Below are 20,325 nucleotides of genomic sequence, written 5' to 3' on the forward strand. Positions count from 1 at the left end.
CATGTTACATAGCAAATGTCTAGGACATATCTTTTTCAAGATATCTCTTAGATATTTGACTTATAGATATTGTTGGATTTATTTACATTCAGACATCTGCATGAAATTGTTTTATTTTTCATGTTTTATTAAAAAACAATATTTTTTATTGCATTGAAATGTGTGACATAGTGTTAATTAACTGTAACTTAAACGCTTGAGGCCTCGTGCTCTCCACATTTTACAAAAAACGTTGTTAATCAGTTAAGAGTCGAGCAGCCACGCCATTTCTCTCGCTTCTTGTGTTCTGCTTTGAACGCAAGCGGTCGCTGAGCTCAATACTTTGAGTTTGTATTATGTATTAATTTGTATTAGTTTATTTCTTCATGTTATAGTGCATATATTTTTTATATACGTTGGCTTAATTTGCAGTCTAATTATTTTGAATTTTAGCTGTGATTTTATGCTTTGTTTTGCTTAATAATTCGTATTAATAAAATTTGTAGGTGAACAAATTATTTAGCATTATTTCTTTTCAATCGTTATAGTATGTTTTTGATATAACTATGTTCTTTTTTAGCAAAACTAACTTAATGGTTTAACAGTTGAAATTCTTTTTCTAGCATGCTTCCCAATCTATTATTTAATTTTTTTATGTACAGTACTTGATTTTGTGTATGTAAATAAAGATCTTTGAGCTATATTTCTGTGGGTTTCTCTAAATTTTCAATAAAAAGATTAATTTCACTAAAATATTTGTCATAAGATATAATTTTTATATATTATAATTGTTATAGGATATAATTTTTCAGCTTCTCAAAAAGTGGAATGAAGTCAAGATTACAGTTCCAAACACAATGTACATAATTTGATTATACAGGGTTAGGGAAACCTGAAAAAGCAGGGAGAGTACAGGAAATTTTGATATTTTTTTTTTTTACAACTCTGGAAAATGCAGGGAATTTTTTTTTTAATTGAAGTGGCAAAAACCACTGCCCAAATATGTCGAACTTCCAAAAAAGAAAATAATAATTGAAAAAAGAGAGATCAATAACAAAATAAAATTAAGAGATGGTAATTTTTACTTTGAAGTTTTTTTTTTTTTTTTTTTTTTTTAAATTTTGCTTTAGTACGTTTTTAACTGCCTAGCATAAAAGCAAACATTGTCTATTGCTTTGTTCGACATAAATCTTGAATTTCATGCTAAAAGACCTTTTTTTAAAAAAATAAAATAAACATTACCTAAATTCAGTCACAATGCTATTATTTCAGTTATGATTACTTTTTCTTTATATTATTGGAGGAGAAATGAGGGAAAACTCATCCTTTGTATGAAAGAAAAAAAAAGGAAATCTGTAAGTAATTACTACAAAGTTTGTAAGACGGATATAAAAACTCAATTTTTTGTATTAATAAATAAGTTATTTATAAATAACTATCAGTAACATGGCTGTTAGACTGCATTGAGCCTGTAAAATTGTATACATTTATAAATAACTTATTCATAAGTTTAAAAAAACTTCGATTTCTAAAGCCCTAAATCTTTACAACTTCATACTATTTGAACAATAAGATATCGTTTATAATATTATGGAAATTAAAACTTTTCGTAAGAATTATACAGTGAAAGACATGTTACTAATTTGTTTAATATTTTAAAGCTGTAAGAAAATTTACAGGTTTAAAAATCATAACTTTTTGTATTAACAGATGAGTTAGTTATAAATATCAACACTTTTACTCATATTATCAGTAAATGGGCTGTTATAACTGCATTGGGCCTTGAAAATGAAGATATTTATAAATAATTTATTTTTTAATACGAAAAATGTGATTTTTAGACCTGTAAATTTGCTTACAGCTTTAAAGTATATTTAAAACTACATCAAATCCAGAAAACATCGCTTTTGATATCTCATATACATCTAAGAGATTTAAAATGCATATCTATTTCATAACTATACGATATCCTAGAGCTATCTGGATATAATATCACTTGAACATGAAAGAGATATCTATAGCATATCCAAGAGCTAACCAAAACCTCCCTTCCATATCTCCAGCATATCCAAGGGAGATCGAGATATCTCGACGTCGCTTGGAATCCAGACGTTGCAACCTTTTTACCTCTGGTGGATATTCTCTTGGACATTCGGATATGCTATAGATATCTGTCGGATAAGGTCAATGTCCAGCTTGTTATCCCTTAGATATCTATAGGAAGTAGTTTGGAAATATGTGGCTGTCTGGGATGTTCCACATGCATATTGTATTTGTTTTGAATAAAACGCATGATGTTTAAAGGAAAATTACGATTTGATAATCATCCGATGAGAATGAATGTGATGAGGATCAAAGATTTTCAAATAATTTTCTCACAACGACAATTGAATAATATTTAGAGAATTTTGAATTTAAACAGCCTATTGTAATATCTGTTTGATTTGAACATGTTTGTTTCCCTACGTTGAATACATTTGCACAAGTAGTAAGTAAAAATATGTTTACTTATGAAGCAAAATGAGAGTTTTTGTTAATAGTTTGGGTTATGTACAAGTTTAAATTCAAAAGTTGGAGCCAATTTCTAGAATAGTTACAAATAATCACATTGATAAGATACATCTAGTTTTGAAATGCTGATACACATTGTGCAGAGATAAGTTCTTTTTACTTCAACTAAACACATTTTTACTGTATTTTACTTATTTTAGTTCAACTAGATCATAATAGGTCTCTTTGATTTCGTTTAAACAGGTGTGATTGCAGTATATCTTCTTTGTTATTAAGGGAAGTCAGTTGTTTTTTCATCAGTAAAATGTAAACTAATTTCTTGTTACCCTGAAATAAGTAGCTTCAAAAAAGAAATTTTATTCAAATACAAAATTATAAAACTAATTACACCTACATGTACTGTAATAGGAACAATGAATGAACACAGTATGACCAGGGCCAGGCCCGAATCTATCAATTTTGAGGCCCCCTGCCAAAAATCAGCACGGCGGCTAACTGCCTACTAAATTTCTATGTCACTAAGGGCCGGGGGGCACTTTCAGTGGCATGCCCCCCTCCCCACACACACTGCAGGGTCTGCGAGTATGTAGATCCGGGCCTGACCAAGGTCGCACAGAGGGTAGGAAAGCAGGGGCAGGACCGTCCGAAGAGACTGACCATGCTATCTTTCCTTTTATTAAAAAAGACAGGAATGTGTTAGTATTTTAAATTAAATCTGTACTAATAACAAAGCTGAAAGTCTCTCTGTCTGGATCTCTGTGACTCGCATAGCACCTAGACCATTTGGCCAATTTTCATGAAATTTAGCAAAGTTTGTAGCATGAGGGTGTGCACCTCGAAGCGATTTTTAAAAAATTCAATTTTGTTCTTTTTCTATTCCAATTTTCAGAAAATTTCTCCGAACAAATTATCACAATGTGGAATAGTAAATTACGAAATCATCATAACGCGGAACTGTAACATGGGCAAGCGAATTGGCGAGAAATTCACCATACATTATTTAAATATAAAGGCGAACCAAATGACCTTTTAATTTTCTACTATGGGCAAAGCCGTGTGGGTACCACTAGTACTGAATAAAAGTAAAAAGAATACATTTTAAATGCAGCTAAAGCTCAGTTTAGAGCTCGCTGTCATGTCTTCACTCCCGCCCGGCGGGAGATGCCCTGCTCATCCTTCTCTTTGAACAGCCATGTGCCAAGCAAAAACTTTGAAGCTGGCTCAAAAGGGGGCCTGCTAGCCCTGGAAATGGACACAAAGGGGTGTTTTTGGGCATTGTAGCATAACGAGAAATTTTTTATATGGAGGTGAAGGTTTACTTATAACCGGGGTTGCAGTGTCAGGCCAATTTTAGGTTAGGAGATACAAGTTGGAAGCTTTGAAATTCTAAGAATTTGGAATCTTTTTTCCCTCTAGACTATAGCTGTTTCAGGGATACGAAGTAATAGTGGGAATTGGTTTGCTTTTGGGGTAAAAGCAGGGCAGCTGAGAGCCAAGGCGAACCTGTTGTTAGTTTGGTCCCCAGTCCCCCACTCTCTTCCTAAAACTCTGAGCTGTGACCCCTAGTTTTCGACTAGGCTGCAGTGGCGGATACAGCCGGCGGGCAACCGGGCATTTGCCCGGTGGGCCGGCCATGCTTGGGGCCGATCAACTAACAGCAATAACGCAAATTCGCAAAACATAGCCTCAGCTCCTCTTTATGCATGGACTAAAGCTTGCGGGTGGAGGAAGGTAGGGCCGTCACCACAAGAGGGTGAGGGGGGGATTTCTGAAATGGGCTGCCCAGGGCCTGATTACCACACAGGCTGACTAGGCCTAGGCCTGGGGCCCCATGTTCTTAAGGGGGTCCCACATTTTTTCGAAGAATAGGGAAGTTTTTGATTTTTCAATTTTATTTTTATATGATAGAGTAACATGTATGAACATCATAGGTGAAAAAATTTTTGCGATACGATAAGTAGTTTTTTTTAAATTATTTTTTAAAGTTCAAGCTTTTGTGACGTCAAATGGCATAGGAAGTGACGTCATGCCCTCTTCCGATAGGGAAGAAGCCGAAGGTCACGCATTCGACTTCGAAGACGAAACGTAAAAGGCTTATCTCCTCGCATTTAACTCCTCGCGTTTCTGGAACATTAAACCTCTCATCCTCTCGGAAATATTCGAATTAAATCATTGATGTTACACGAGGAAGATTATTTAGATTGTGCTTTAACGAATCCGGTCTCCATAGTGTGTTCAAAAGGATTATTGAATTTCTGAAAAATAAAAATTTCAGCGCGCTCAAATGTTCCTAGCGAAAACAAGGTATCTTCGGCGGAAGGCTGCACATTCGCGCCCTGTGACGTAGGCTCGTGACGTTTCAGAAGCGCGCACTTTTGCGCGTGGATTTTTTAAAAATTCATTAAAAATCAACCACGGTGTTTTAAAATTCGGCGATGGTGAATTTTTTAGTTTTGAGGGTCAATTAACAATATCCAATAGCCAAAATATGAGCATTTAATAGGTTGCAACTTCCCTATTATGCATAGCATTGCAATGATCTGAAAAATACATGTATTTTTAAAAAATAAAAAATTATGACTTATTAATTGGAAAAAAACTTCTTTAAAGGGGAATTTTTAATCATTCTGCCAGTAACGAGTTTACTTGGTCACGATTATGAGGGGGCCCAAAGGGGATTCATAAATGCACATAAGTGATTTATACATAGTTGTGTGATTAGACAAAGAAGCCTCGAAAAGTGCATTCGGGCTTTAAAAATGTAAAACAAACACTGCATAGTCTTCAGGGGGTCTCCAAATTAATGTAGGCCTAGGGCCTCACTTTTAGTTAGTCCGGCTTTGGGGCTGCCAATATATTTTTAGTGGTACAATAAAAAATAAATGAATAAATTTAAAAAAAAAAAAAAACAGGGAAACCTTAGCAGTCGTAAAAAGTTAAAATACTTTTGGTCTCTTTGGCGCTTTTATTTATAAATGACAGTTCACAATTGCTATAAAATGCAAAATGCAACTTACAACAAGGGTCGACGTGAGGTCATGTCAGCTGAGTTGGAGAATAGGGGCCCGGCTCGGAATTGAGCTCGTGCAGAGGGTAAAATATCGTAATGGTGAAAGGTGTAGAAAGAGGCTTGTGAAAAAATTGACCTTTGTCATTTTTTTCCCGGATCCGCTTTTGCCCTCGGCGACCCTGTTTATAACAATTGGAATAAACGTGACACAGTATTTTTTTCCGTAAAATTATTTAAAAATATGCAATTTTAAAATACCATTGAGGAGCATCCAGTTTCGAAAATTTGCTGGAGGAAAATACTCGAACCTTTCCCATTTTTTTAACATTCCCAAATATGGTCTAAAACTGTTTTTAAATTAACAGTATCACAAATTTTCTGGGAAAGTGCCCCGTCCCCTCCTTTCTCTCGGCATCATCAATGAAGAACGTTTTAAATCGCGTTTTTAGTGCTAATATTTCGAAAAATTTCCGGGGGGAGCCTTCTGAAAACTCCCTTTCCTAACATCACTGAAGGTCAGCAAAAATTTCGTTTCTGGAACTTAACTTTCGAGTAACTGCCGGTTTCCTAGTCTTTACCAAAAAAGGCTTTTTAAGACTTCAATTTGAAAAATTTCTGGTGGATGGCCTTGGAATCTATCTCGACTTAAAATCACCAAAGATCTTCTAAGACTGCATTTTCAGAACTAATATATTAATATATTTTTAAAAATTTCAGAGGAGAGCCCCCGGAACCGCTCTTCATACCATTTACTCGAAGATAATTTACAATTCTGTTTTCGGATTTCCACTTCTGAAAAATTGCAGCAGGAGAAACCCTGAACCTACGTTCCCCTAATATCACCAAATATTGTCTAAAATTGAGTTTTTAAGACTACAATTTCGAAAATTTTCCGGGAGAGAGGCCCCCTAGGCCCCCCTATTTCAGACTCAAAGTTGATCTTTCCATTAAGTTTATATTGCTAATACTTTAATGACTCCCAGAAGCCAGAAAGCTAAATCCACTCCATCATATTTGTTGTAATACATGCGTTTTAAAAAATATTAAGGGACTGCCAAACTCGTACCCGACCCCTCCCACCAGGTTTTTGACCTCGCATCGAGTTTGGAAGTCGCCAGGATATGGCAGCATAAAAAAGGGAATGTTTATGACAGGGCCCAGTAATGTATGTTTGTGTCGAGGGACCCATCACGTTCTAAGACGGACCCAGTCTTTCACCCATGTGAACATCGCTAGATCAGTTTCATATAACAGGGCAATTAAGTTACTTGTTATGACTGCAGAAAAGGACATACTAGCCAAGCAGTATTATCATTAAGGAACTATTCAATCAAATTCTGGGCATTATAAAAATACTTAAATGGACAATTACAATCACAATTTTCCCCCAAAATAAGGTTAAGCTAATACTGTATCAATTTATTCACCACTAAAGCACAGAAGTGTTCATATCTGTTAAATTTTGTATAAATAAAACACATTTAGTTGTTAAGAATAATTTCCTCATATTTAAGTGACATCCCAATCATTTGATAAAATTTAATATCTATAACAGCTATGAGGCCGCTACACCTCGTAATGCCAGGGCCGATTTTTTCAACCAATCCGCCACTGCTAGGCTGCAATGGTCTCTCGTTGGCCCTGCGTAAACAAGTCTGAGATTTAAAAATTCAAATGCATTGCTGTAATACAATTTTCCCATCACTGCCGCACGTAAAGGCATACATTGGCCTTAAAACCAGCCATGTACTTCATGTAGTATTACAGAGCTACATGCTGTATAACCCACCACAAGTCGAACCGCACCATGCTGCGGACACTCACTGGTGAGATAAATTTACTTTGTCTACCAGTTTGTTGGCGTTCTCAGCTCCAATGAGTTGATATCTGCCTCCAGCTCGGTTGTTCACACTGTTCCAGACTGATGAGTTCTAATAAGAACCAAACTGCAGTCTTTGGATGTGATAAACGGACTGTCTGGTACAATTGCCGGTTATTCTCTTGTACATCAAGTGCCGGATCCAGGGCGAAGGAAGCATGTTGTAATATAACTAGATGCAAAACTCAGCTGCAGCCACCGACTGTGCAAATTTTGAAGTAAATGGGCAAAAACATAGCCATCGAGGATACAATGCTGTTTCCATCCTATCAGAGGCTACGGCAGAAGTTGTTTCTGCACATCTTGTCAGGGTGGATCCAGACTATGGATTTGGGAGGGGAACTTTTCTAGCAAGTATGTTTATGGGGGTGGGGGAGTTATATGAAATTACTCATTAAAAAATAACCATAAATATTGAGTTTTACAACGTATCTACTGCTTCTTAATGCCTCTTATGAAAAAAATGTATTCATTACAAATTCTAAAAGTACAATTCTTAAATAATTAGTTTAAAAAGTTTGTTCATTTTTCTATTTGTATGTGCTTAAAGGAAATAATATTTGCACCAGTGGTTCAACCACAAAAGTTTTATAGAGGGTGCACTTTTAAAATTTTCACCATCTGATAGGGCGGTTGTTGAGAAAAAATGTTGAAATTTTAGTCTTAAGGACGCAGTTTTAGACGGCCTCTGGTGATGTTATGAAAAAGAAAGGTTCGGGGGCCGCCTGCGGAAATTAAAGTTTTAAAAACGCAATTACAGGCGATATTTATTGACGGTAGGATCAGAGATGGGATTTTTTTGGGGGGCTGCCTCCGTTTTTCTGTAAAATAGATTTAAATCGAAAATCCCTCCGCTAAATTTTCTGAAATTGAATTTCCAAAAACGCAGTTACAGACTAACTTTGACAATACTTCGAGCAGTACGGTTCTGGGGCTTTTCCCAAAAAATGTTTCGAAATTGAAGTCCTAGAAAACGAAGTTTTTGAGCGATATTCGGTGATAAAGGATTTAAACGCTTTCCCCATTAAATTTTTCAAAACCTTAATTTTTTAATGTTCAGATTTTCTACAGGAGCATTCGGACTCTTGTCCGGAAATTTTTCGTTATCGATATCTTAAAAAAATGACTGTAGACCATATTTGGTAACGTCAGGGGTTTGACAATTTTTCAAATTTGAAGCTCCAAAAAAGTAATTTTAAACGATTCTCGATGTTATTAGAATGCAAGTTGTTAGGTAGTTCTCCCCTTTAAAATTTTCAAAATTGAAGTCCTGAAAACAAGATTTGAGACGCGCTTTAAAGGTATTGGCGGAGGAAGCGGACTTCCGACATTATGAAGACTTTCTTATTTTTAGACCGACTAAAAAAGGCGACTGTTTCCAAGGTACATTCTATTTTTCTCTTTAATTATAGGAAATGTTTTACAAAAACATTCTACTCGGCCTTCTGGGGGATCACGGATCCTGTCGCCCTGTGTCCCCCCCCCCTCCAGCCTCCTCCTCTAATAGCGCCACTGAATTGCAGTAGCTTTAAATATAATGATCAATCCTTCACCAAATAAATGCAAAAAACAGTTTAAACAGGTTTGTCTTTATTTATTTATTTATTTTTATGCAGGGAAGAGGGGAACATTCCCCAGTTCTCATCTTTAGATCCGCTTTTGCAATTCTCTCCTATCTTTTTCTTGCGCCTTTCTTCAAGCTAAAGTTCTATATAACTGGAGAACTTCGCTGTAATACGTTGTGAAAATTTTTACGTACACATGAGAATTTAGAGGAAGGGGAACGTTCCCCCAGTTCCCTTCCAGGGATCCGCCTCTGCTATTGTTTGATCGAATTTTCTGGAGCTTTTCCTCGAGTTTAAGTTCTATAAAACAGAAGATTTTTTCTACACTCTATTGTGAAAATTTTTAGGTATATATGGGGGTTTTGAGGGGAGGAGAAGGTTCCCCCAGTTCCCTCCATGGATCCGTTTCTGTTGTTGCCTAATTGCTTTTCCTGGTGCCTTAGTTCACGTTCTAAAGTGTGTGTGTATAGGGGGGGGGGCATTCCAGCAGTTCCTCTTTTTAGATCCGCTTTTGAAATTCTCTCCTTACTTTTTCTGGCGCCTTTCTAATAGTTCAAGTTTTGAAAAACGGAATTATTTTCCCGTACTCTCTATTGAAAATTTTTAGGAACACTTGGGATTTTGGAGGGGGAACGTTCCCCCAGTTCCTCTCCCGTGGATCCGCCCCTGCATCTTGTTCGAGCACTTGTCTATTTACTAAAAGGTCTAAATTACCTACGGAACCATTTCTTGTAGTGTATCTGGTTAATACAGTCGAATTTGCTTATAACGAGCCCTGTTTTAACGAGAACTTGGATTTAGCGAGGGAATCAAAAAGCTTTGGCTGGTACAATGTTAAGCCTATAAGAGCGTAACTCACCTTATCGAGCAAACCCCGCTTCAAGCGAGCAATATTTTTGTCAGTCATAAAATTTCTGTCAATTTCCACTGCAGAAAACATTATTCTATTTCTCGAAAAATTTCATTAACATTTTGAATTAAAAAAAAAAAGACATAAATCCTGAGAAAAAGTGACACAGCCTTTTTTAAAAAAAAATTTGTGGAGTTTAGGAGGATTTAGAAATTATATTTGTTGAAGCGAATGTTAAATCATTTCCGAGATATACTTCCAAGGATATTGTAGCTCTAAGCCTTAAGCCTTGGACATACTGTCAGACCGGCTTAATCGAATATCGTCGGTTCCAAGAAATATTATTTGATTAAGCGGGGAAATTTTATTTATCTTTTTAAATTTACAACTTGTCTTAAAACATAATAATAAAAAAACAAGTTTTTAATTGAAATAATTAGTGTTATTTTTTAAGTTTTAGAAATAAGCTAAATAAACAACAAAATAATTTCTTATATAAACAAGTATATTACAAGCATGTATGAAAATTATAAAAAGTAGCTTACAACTTCAGTAATGAAATCTTTATTTTTGGCACTTTTTTTTCAGAACAACATTGTTTTTTGAAAAATTCCATAATAGGCGATTGCTTGCTCAAGATCTTTTGGGAAAACTTTCTGACACCCTTTTCCCCCTCCTTGTCTACCGCATCTTACATTAAATATTTGTCAATTTATCATCGTCTAAATTGTGTACAATATTTATTTGTGTTATTTAATCAGGTTATCGACTGCGCTATTTTTCTTAATGTAAAGATAGTTGGCAAAAAATATTACTTTACAGTTTAACTCGATGCTTGCTTGCGACCGGCTCAACCAGTTAACCAATCACGTGCTTTAATCAACCAATCAACAGCTTAAAATGGTAACCGAAAGATGCTAGAACGTTGCGGTTAGTAAGCCGTTACTCACCGGTCGACCGGTGAGGTTCGTCGAATGCAAACAATAAGTGTTCTTACTTAATTTTTTTCTAATGAATTCAAAATGTTTCTCATCAAAATTGCTTGTGAAAGCTGATTAATATTTTTCGATTATCCGGGGAAATTATTCGATTAAGCGGGGATCTTTAGTATTGCATCTATGGGGAAATATTAGGTTACAGGAGGTTTTATTCGTATAAACGGGTTATTCGTTTATCCGTTACCCGATTAAGCGGGGCTTACAGTATTCAATAGTTTCTAAAGTGGAGAAAAAATTCGAACTATTTTAAGCCGCAGATGCCATTGGCGATGTTCTTCATATCACAAAATCCTCGAAAAAATAACAAGAAAGAGAGAAATAAGACAGTTCAAAGAAAATAGCTAACTTTGGTGTTATATTGAAATATAAAAATAACTCAGTATGTATAATTTTCATGATTTTTTCCACAAACCCTTTTTTTTTAACGAGCAATCTGGTATATATAACAAGCAAATGCTGCAGTCTCTTTGCACTTGTTTTTAATGAGTTGGACTGTACTACATATATGGGAGCAAGCCCTTGATACAGGCGGCAACTTCTGAAAGGCGGCAAAATTCATCTAATTATTTTCTTCAAATTTGTTCAAACTTGATATAAAACCTTGAAGGTAGACGGGTAAGGACTAGTGATGGGCATAATTGAATCACTCGAGAACTCTTATTGTCACGAATTCTTGGTTATTGATTGACTCAGCTGGAGTTCTCGATTTCAAAAGATCTGGATTATCAATCGCTCAAGTTCTCGATTTGGAAAGATATTGATTATCAAAAGGTCTCGATAATGCCCATCACTAGTGAGGGCATCAGTTTCAACATTTGCCACAGACATATAAAAATAACAGAAAAATTAAACATCTGGCACTGCTCGCTTTTCACTATCACCCCCTCCCAAACTAGTATTAAACGACTGAATTCGAAATTTGCCCCCCTTGTCTGACTACGTTTTGTATATGCACCTTTGTGAAGTACTGCAATTATTTTTTTCCTCATTGGAAAAAAAAACAACGGGATTTGGATCGTCATTTATTTTTTCATTTATTTACACCGAAATGTTTCTGCTAATTACTTTTTTTTAAATCATGGATATGCAGTACATATATGTTACTGTAAAACACCAAAATTAAAGAATGTCGACTTTTACTGACGATTCATCAGAAATATTAAGTATATCACCGATGCCTTTGGTATGTGTATGTTGATATGCACTGACTAGTGTCGACATTTACCAGATTTCAGACTTTCACAATTTACCTTTTAATGGGAGTACAATGCATGTCATAGTAGGAACTTATGCCGGGGCCATGTAGCTAAGTTTGATACATTTTGTTATTGTACCATAATGCGCAAATAATTGCAATTTTAGCAAATAATTGAAAAATACTAGCCTAGAATTGAGATTTTATATTAGTAAGATAGTGAACGTTAAACAAATTTACTCACTTTCAACAATCTTTCTTTTTCTTTCTCAACTAGTATAGTACTAACTAGTAAAATTACAACAATGAAGAGAATTTAATTATAATTTCTCATCACAGTCGTAATTCAACTTGTATTGTTGTTCAGCCGGAAAAAAATTCCGTTGATTTCTTCAAAACGACGAAGTAGTATAATGACTATGCAGAATATTATGCCATCAAGTATTAAGTCATAATTAAAATAAGTACTGCATTTGTGGATGAAAACAATGTTAAATTGAAGAAGTATCGCATATTTTAAGTAAATAAAACCAATTTTACTTCCAATGTAAAATGAAGGCTACTACAGAAATGCTACGGTAAACAAAAAACGAGTCTTGCATTGAGTTGCCAATTTAGAATTGAAAATTTTCAACAATAACATTCCATTAATTCTAAAATCATGGAGATATAAGAAGGAGAGAAATCTCCTACGAATGGCAACACCTGAAAACGGCTCAAAAATTTCACTTTCTCACCATGAGCGCTGTCGTCGATTTCATAAATAGATCGGGTTTCCGGCTTTAATGGCAACATTTCCGGTTTCCATATTACAGTGTAAACAAACCTGATTTCAGACCTTCTTCATGCAAAAGATTAATGGTTCTTTTATCGATTGTATTCAGGACTTAGGAACATTTTTTTAACCTTCGTGATGAAAAGAAATTTAGTTTTTTTCACTGCATCTGTTTCTAGTTGCATTCCGATTGCATTTCATTTTATAATATGGTTCATGATTATTGCTTCGTGTCGGATTGCACTATCAGAAATTAAGCTAAAAGTAGCTCAAATTAAAAGGGAAAATTTACCCATATTTATTGAGACCCAGACTGAGTAATTAAAAAAGCATATAAAACATCTGACCTAAATGCTACTATTTTCTTTTTTTTTTTAATTGTAAAATCAAAGAAAATAATTTAACTTACCCTGTTATAAAAATTCTGAAGCAATTTGTCCAACTCTTAAGTGAATCGCCACAAACTTTTGCTTAGGATTTTTTTAAATAAACTGAAATTTCATATGCAAGCCTTTAATATGTTCTTTCTATATTTTCTTTTTATCTCAACGAAAGAAAAATCAGTTAACACGTAAATCTGGTACACTATGTATATGTTTATGTTCCATTTATTTATTAAAATATACATATAAAAATAGACACATGTATAATAAACCTGCTGTTTATACCGGTATCCATTGGTCCCTAATTTTATCAAATTCCTCTTTTAACCACACAAAGGGCCAAAATTAGGGCATCATATGGTTATATTCAATGTGAACTTACAGCACATTGGTCCTGTATTCAGCACTTCAATAGAAATCATTATGTCTGGTGCTCTTCAAGTAAATTGGTTTTTTATAAAAATTCATTACGACAAGTTCTTATGAGGTGGAGCATGCAAGCAAATGACCCATTTACTCTAGGGGGGAAGGGGGAGAGACAATCTGAAAAAAATGGCAACTGAGACAGTGTTTTAATGTGTTGAAAAATATAATTACATTAAATATAAGAAACTAACAGCACTTTCAATTAATTAACGTTATTGGTCGTAAGTTCCTGTCAAAGGCAGTGGCGCAGCCACGGGAGGGGTTTTGGGGTTAAAACTCCTCCCAGAACACAAGCACATTCATTTCTTCCATTAAGATCAAGGGAAAAAGCAGAGTATTTGAGCTTTTCCAAGCGGAATAGGTTTCAACAAGATATTTTACTGTTTTTAATAATCGGGAAGCAGTCAGAAATTGCTTTTCAATTCTTAAATATAAAAGTTGTATTTCATGATAAGCACCCCACGTCCCCCTTGGTATAAGATAGCTAAAATGGTGTCAATAAAGCTCTACAGGGTATCATGGTCCCTCAGCACTTCCATCTCTGCACAACTCCTTTTTAGGGACATCTAGTGAGAGGAAGCCTACCGCACCCGATTTTCTGAGGCTCTTAACCAATTCTCATCGAAAGATAGAAACCGTTATTAGCTAGCATTTGACATTCAAAAATACATGAATGTATTTTAGGAGGAGCTTTTAAGTGATCTCGCGAAAAACACGCAAAAAATGAATATAAGATTAAAGTAAAACTAATAATAAATATTCTGTGCTTTTCCCACTTTCTTCGTTTCATAGTGACAGCAATACGAATTATTAATTGTTTTTAAGAAGTTACTTAGAATGAACAATTACCAATCTGTAGAAATTCTTTGATATTGAATAATTACGCACAAGGGCACCCATATGCAAAATTTTAAGGGGGGGCTCAAAAGTTTTCCCCATGATTTAGCAGAATATTTTCCCCGTGGAAACTGATTTTAGTACAGATTAAAGATGTTAAAATTTGACATTTTTTATAACTTATTCATGATTGGCTTATATTAGTCATTAATGGCTGGAAAAGAAATTTTTATACATTTTTGCAAAGAAAAAAGCACTAAAAGCAAGGAAGTTCTCATTTCTAAGGGGGGGCTTGAGCCCCCCCTACCCCCCTATATGGGCGCCCTTGATTACGCATTGTAAATGAATGATAAAGAAATCAACAATTTTTGATTTTGAAAAACCCTCCCAGAAAAATTTTCTGGCTGCGCCACTGGTCAAAGGTTGTATAATATTGCTCACTTAAAAGATCGCAAGTATTGTAAGACTCCACGGATTATCCGGCATGCAAGAAAATCTGAAATTCCTTGCATGTTTGACAACCACACTTTATTTTTCCAGCATGCCTGCTAATGCAAGGTAATACGGTAATTTGAATTTTGACATTTTGAATTTAAATTATGTTTTACATTGACGAGCAGGGCCAATCCTAGCAGATGTGCAGCTCATGCACTGCACGCGGGCTGGCCGAGAGCAAGGGGCGGCCACACACTGACCACACATAGCTGTATGAGTTAAGCAAAATTCCTCAAGAATTCTTAACGATATAACTTTTTAGAAGTCAAATAAGTATGCTGATTTTTAAATGTTTTGTCCAAGCAAAGTAATTCCCGAATTTCCAATAGCATAGCATTGTTTGAGAAAAATAGAAAGTGAGCGCACAAGTTTGCTTGAATATTCCCCACTCTTTTCTCCTTGCAACCTAGCACAACTGAAGATTAATTAAAATCCTTTACCATGCGTCAACTTACTTCTAAATTTTTTTGAGGAAAACAGCCTCCTCTCCTTTTGTTCTTCCTCTCATGTCACCGAAGACAGATTAAAATGCCTTTTTACAGCTAGTAATAAGTTTTGAATGTATCGAATGTAAAACCTCATTATCGCGACACCCGGATTTCACATCACTTTTTCAAAGTTTCAAACTTATGCCATATAATTTCAATGTTAAGTGACTCCAGATTTTACGACAGTTTTTTCGTGCAACTCTGATTACGACGACTCTTCGAGCTGCGCAGACTGGATCAAATATTTCTTTGCAATTGAAAAATGTTCAATAAAATAATGAAGACATCTGGAAATGTTTGTCATAGGAACTTCGGACTCTGAGTAGAGATTTGACCAGGCATGACACCTCGAGAATGGAGGGGGCGAGTAGATAAGTTCTGAAAAGTACGCATTTCAGACTTTGACAAGAGAGACAGTAGAAAGGAATTCAAAGCAGGTGGATTGCAATACTGAATGAGGAAAACAGCACGAGAAGAGAAAGACCATAACTACATTTAGTTGTAGGTGGCACGGAGTAGGAAGAAGGAGAGAAATGTCCTACGGGATTGCTAGGGTAAAAGTGGCAACGTTTGTTCACTATTTCCAGAGGGCGCTGTATGTGCACCGCTCCCGACAATCGCAGCAGGTCAATGTAAATGATGCTAAGTTTCTCCTTTTTTTAGAGGCAGCTATTAAAGCAAAAAAAGAAAAAAACTACTGGAAATTGGTTGTAATAAGGGGACAATATAGAGGACGATGTACGACTTTCGTCCACAGGAAGTTAGCGCAGTATTTTGATGGAAAAATTTATTTTATTTTTCGTCACCAACTTGCCGAATTCGTCTGCTATTAATATTGCGCAGTGCGATGTTTTATTTTTTACGAGTTGGAATGTTTCTATTCCTGTAAATAATTGACGAAATGAGAATGTAGTAGAATTAATTACGTAAATCCTTTTTATAATTAGTTGTAAATTTCGTGACATGTTTCGAGAACTAATTAAAGCGAAATAATTTTTTGCTTTCACGACCTTCAACAGATAAAAATAAATGTTAATGTTCTATTCACTTAACTTCAAGCTAATATTGATTGTAATAATTTTATTCACGTGTTTACTCACTGCTTAAACAGATTGCATTTTTTTCGACAACCAAATGGAAAAAAAATCGAGAAACCTTATTCATTCAAAAAAATTATACCTTGGAACGCTTTTTTGAGATAGTTTTGTGGGGTTTTCTGTTGAAAATAATCATGTGTATTTTTTAAATGAAAAAGGTTTCCCGATTTTTTTCCGATTTGGTTGTAGAAAAAAATGCAATAATAATAAAAAAATAATGATAACAATTCTGTTTAAGCAGTGAGTAAACACGTGAATAAAATTATTACAATCAATATCAGCTTGAAGTTAAGTGAATAGAACATTAACATTTATTTTTTTCTGTTAAAGGTCGTGAAAGCAAAAAATTGTTTCGCTTTAATTAGTTCTCGAAGCATGTCACGAAATTTACAACTAATTAAAAAAAGTATTTACGTAATTAATTCTACTACATTCACATTTCGTCAATTATTTTCAGGAATAGAAACATTCACACTCGTAAAAAATAAAACATCGCACAGCGCAATATTAATAGCAGACGAATTCGGCAAGTTGGTGATGAAAAATAAAATACATTTTTCCATCAAAATACTGCGCTAACTTCCTGTAGACGAAAGCCGTACATCGTCCACTATATTGGCCCCTTATTACAACCAATTTCCAGCAGTTTTTTCTTTATTTTGCTTTAATAGCTGCCTCTAAAAAAATGAGAAACTTAGCATCATTTACATTGATCTGCTGCGATTGACGGGAGCGGTGCACATACAGCGCCCTCTGGAAAAAGTGAACAAACGTTGCCACTTCTGCATAGTAAAGATTTATCTCCTTCCCTTTAATCTCCCTAGTAGGTGGTCACAACAAGTTTCTCCCATGAGAGAATATTTCGTATATTTTTCATTCTAAATATGACGTTGATGAAATATAATTTCACATAAGTGGACTGTTTATCTAAAGTTTGAAAATGAAAGGAAAAATAGGATGTTTCTGACAACTATAGAAATTTAAAGATTTTTGAAATGCTTGAACAACTAAAAATGCATCGAATATAATTACTGCATTTTATCTAATTTCATCTAATAATTACTGCATCTATTGTACAGTACTATTGTAATGCTGCACTTAATTATTGCTACATACTATACGTACCGTATTATTTTATTTTATACCTTCGCATAAGTTGATATTCGACTGTATATAGGGATGATATTGATACCGAAAGCTTTTTGCTTGACTGGCAAAATATGCATGAAACGGGAAAAAATCCGTTATCATACATTTCTATAAGACTGTAATATTTATTGCTAACCGGTCAGGGCCTAAAACATTTTAAAATGTTCATCCACGGGACATTTTCTGCTGCCAGAAAGCACAAACGCTGTACTAAATTGGCAATTATCGCTTATTCTTTTCTTTCTATGAATGCTCTATTCAAGGTGAATAGTGAGAAAATGGGAACATTTCAATGCCAAACAATCTAATGGCGTCAAACAGAAAAAACTTACAGCGTCAAAATAATATGTCTGAGGTCAGCTCGTATTTTTCAGAGTGTTACAAATCTGATTGGTGCAACTTTTACTCGCTTAAGACTTGCATCAGTCAGATTTGTTTGAAACCTCTTTTTTTTTTTTTTCGAAACTTATTTAAAAGTAGTTTCTTGAAATCGCTACAAACTCCTTTTTTTTGTATCGAACTACTCGCTACTATACTTTTTTTCAAAAGTAGTGCGCTACACTACAAACTACTAAAAAATGTAGCTACTACAGTAGCGTCGCTACTTGTAGCGCACTACTTCCAACCACTGGGCTTGACTATACCAAAAGAGTACCTTGTTAGAATTAACTTTTCTTACTTCTCATAAATTCATCCTTTTTCTGGTATTTTCCTTTAAACTTGACACAAAAACTTGAAGGAAGATGGATAAGCATGTTAAAACTAGTCAAAAATTGCAAGATGCTCTAGATGGGTGACACATTTGATCTTTGCACACGGGTGGCCGACACCCTAGGATCGGCCCTATTCACGAGTTAAGTGAATAACAATAAAATTATAATTTGCCTTCTGACATCTGGAATTCAAATCATGTTTTTTGCAATCATGAGTTGCAATAGTACCCTACTCGTAGGGTTTCTTGTTTCTACAGATAGCTCTTGTCGCTGCAGTGGGCCCCATAGCACTGAAGGGCCCGCGGCCCAATCCAGTGGGTGGTAAGAATCTTTGGTAATTTTTTGCAGGAGGTCCAAAATTTGAATATCCGGGTTCGCCCTGTGTGATTCGACTTTCTTCATAGCGGACATTCTCGCCTTTTCTCTACGACTCAAGTGGCATCCAGCACAGATCAAAACTCTGCCGTCCCTCTTTTTGAACGGCGGCATCAATATCCTATGGTTCAGGGGCCTCGAGCAGGTCCCTCCTCCTGGGCAGTGGTGTGTGTGTGTGTATTTTTAAGACGGGGATATGCTTGTAGTCACCAAGTCCTCCGAGCGAAATGATAACTCTGGGGGGTCTGGATCTGAAAATCAGAGCCGTCTTCAGGGTCCCACCCAACTGGTTAAGCCACAAATAGTGTTCAGTATGGGGGACCCTGGAATGAAAATTAGAGCTCACAGAGACCGGGATCCACATTCCTCCTAATGGTGATGCTGCATCTCCCTCAAATGTTACCGAACATCATCCCCCATCCCAAAACGAGAGCCCCCCCCCCCAAAAAAAAGAGATCAGAAACCCACTCTAAATACTTCAATGGCAGCGCCCCCCGCCCCTTGTGACCACCTCTCCCTTTTTCACCGACTTCACGCAAGAAAAATATTTCTTTCGCATAAGTTTGGTATTACACAGAATCCCGTCTACCAAACATAATTAGAAGATTGAAATTTAGAAAAATGCCTCCTTTAGGCCAGTCTTACAGAATACTTCAAGGGGGGGGGGGACTATCATAGAGAATAACAGCAAAATTCATACACAAATGCATAATTAAATTGTTTCCAATTTCTGGGAAAGAGGGACAATCAAAATGCCCCCTGATTGCGTAAATGAAAGACATGACCCCCTTCCATATGTTACCCTGGGATAGCCCTTGGTCAAAGGTGACAATTTTGAGAACTAGGAGGTGTAGAAAAAATATTTCAAAACATAACTCCCTTTATTAGGTTAACCTTAGTCACTTAAAGGAGAATGCATCTCCCCTCCCCCCCCCCCCCCGGATTCGCAACTGACGTGAAATGAAATTGAATCAAAACTAGAGGATTGGAAACTAGAAATATGAATTTTATTTTAGTAGCCAGATTATTATTTTTCAAACAATTTTAAAACTGCAGAAAGCTATACTTAAAAACAGGAGGAGGGGGGGGGGGAGCTCGATCCTTATTATTCAATAAGTATAAATTATGCATTTACTTTGTTATATTTTATCATGGTTTTTATGTGTGATATTAATATCACAGCCTTTATTTCATTAAAATGAAACAAAAAAGAAAAAAAAAAGATTGAACGGAAAATAAATAGAGTTAAAATATAAATTAATAGATTAAAATCTCGGCGACGTCATTCATAAATGAAAGGGGGGTAAAACATATCAGCGAGTTTTGCTTAGTTTTGCGAGGAATCAACTGTCCACTTTAATCGCTGCTCATTGCTTATTTTTCTCGGTTTTCCTATTAAAATTCATAACAGCCCCAGAAGACGATTATGTTTTAATTCCTGCAAATAAATAAGCAGTAGTTTTTTTCTTCTAGTGTCTCAACAAAAAAAGAACGCGAAAGGTTCTTTTAAAGGTGCTCTGACGAAGCCGTAGGATATGCAAATGCGTAGCAGACGACACAGGTCCGTTGATGCATTAAAGAAACATTTCTCTCTAAATAT

The sequence above is a fragment of the Uloborus diversus genome, chromosome 3 (genome assembly GCF_026930045.1).
Source record: "Uloborus diversus isolate 005 chromosome 3, Udiv.v.3.1, whole genome shotgun sequence".
Lineage (NCBI taxonomy): Eukaryota > Metazoa > Arthropoda > Arachnida > Araneae > Uloboridae > Uloborus > Uloborus diversus.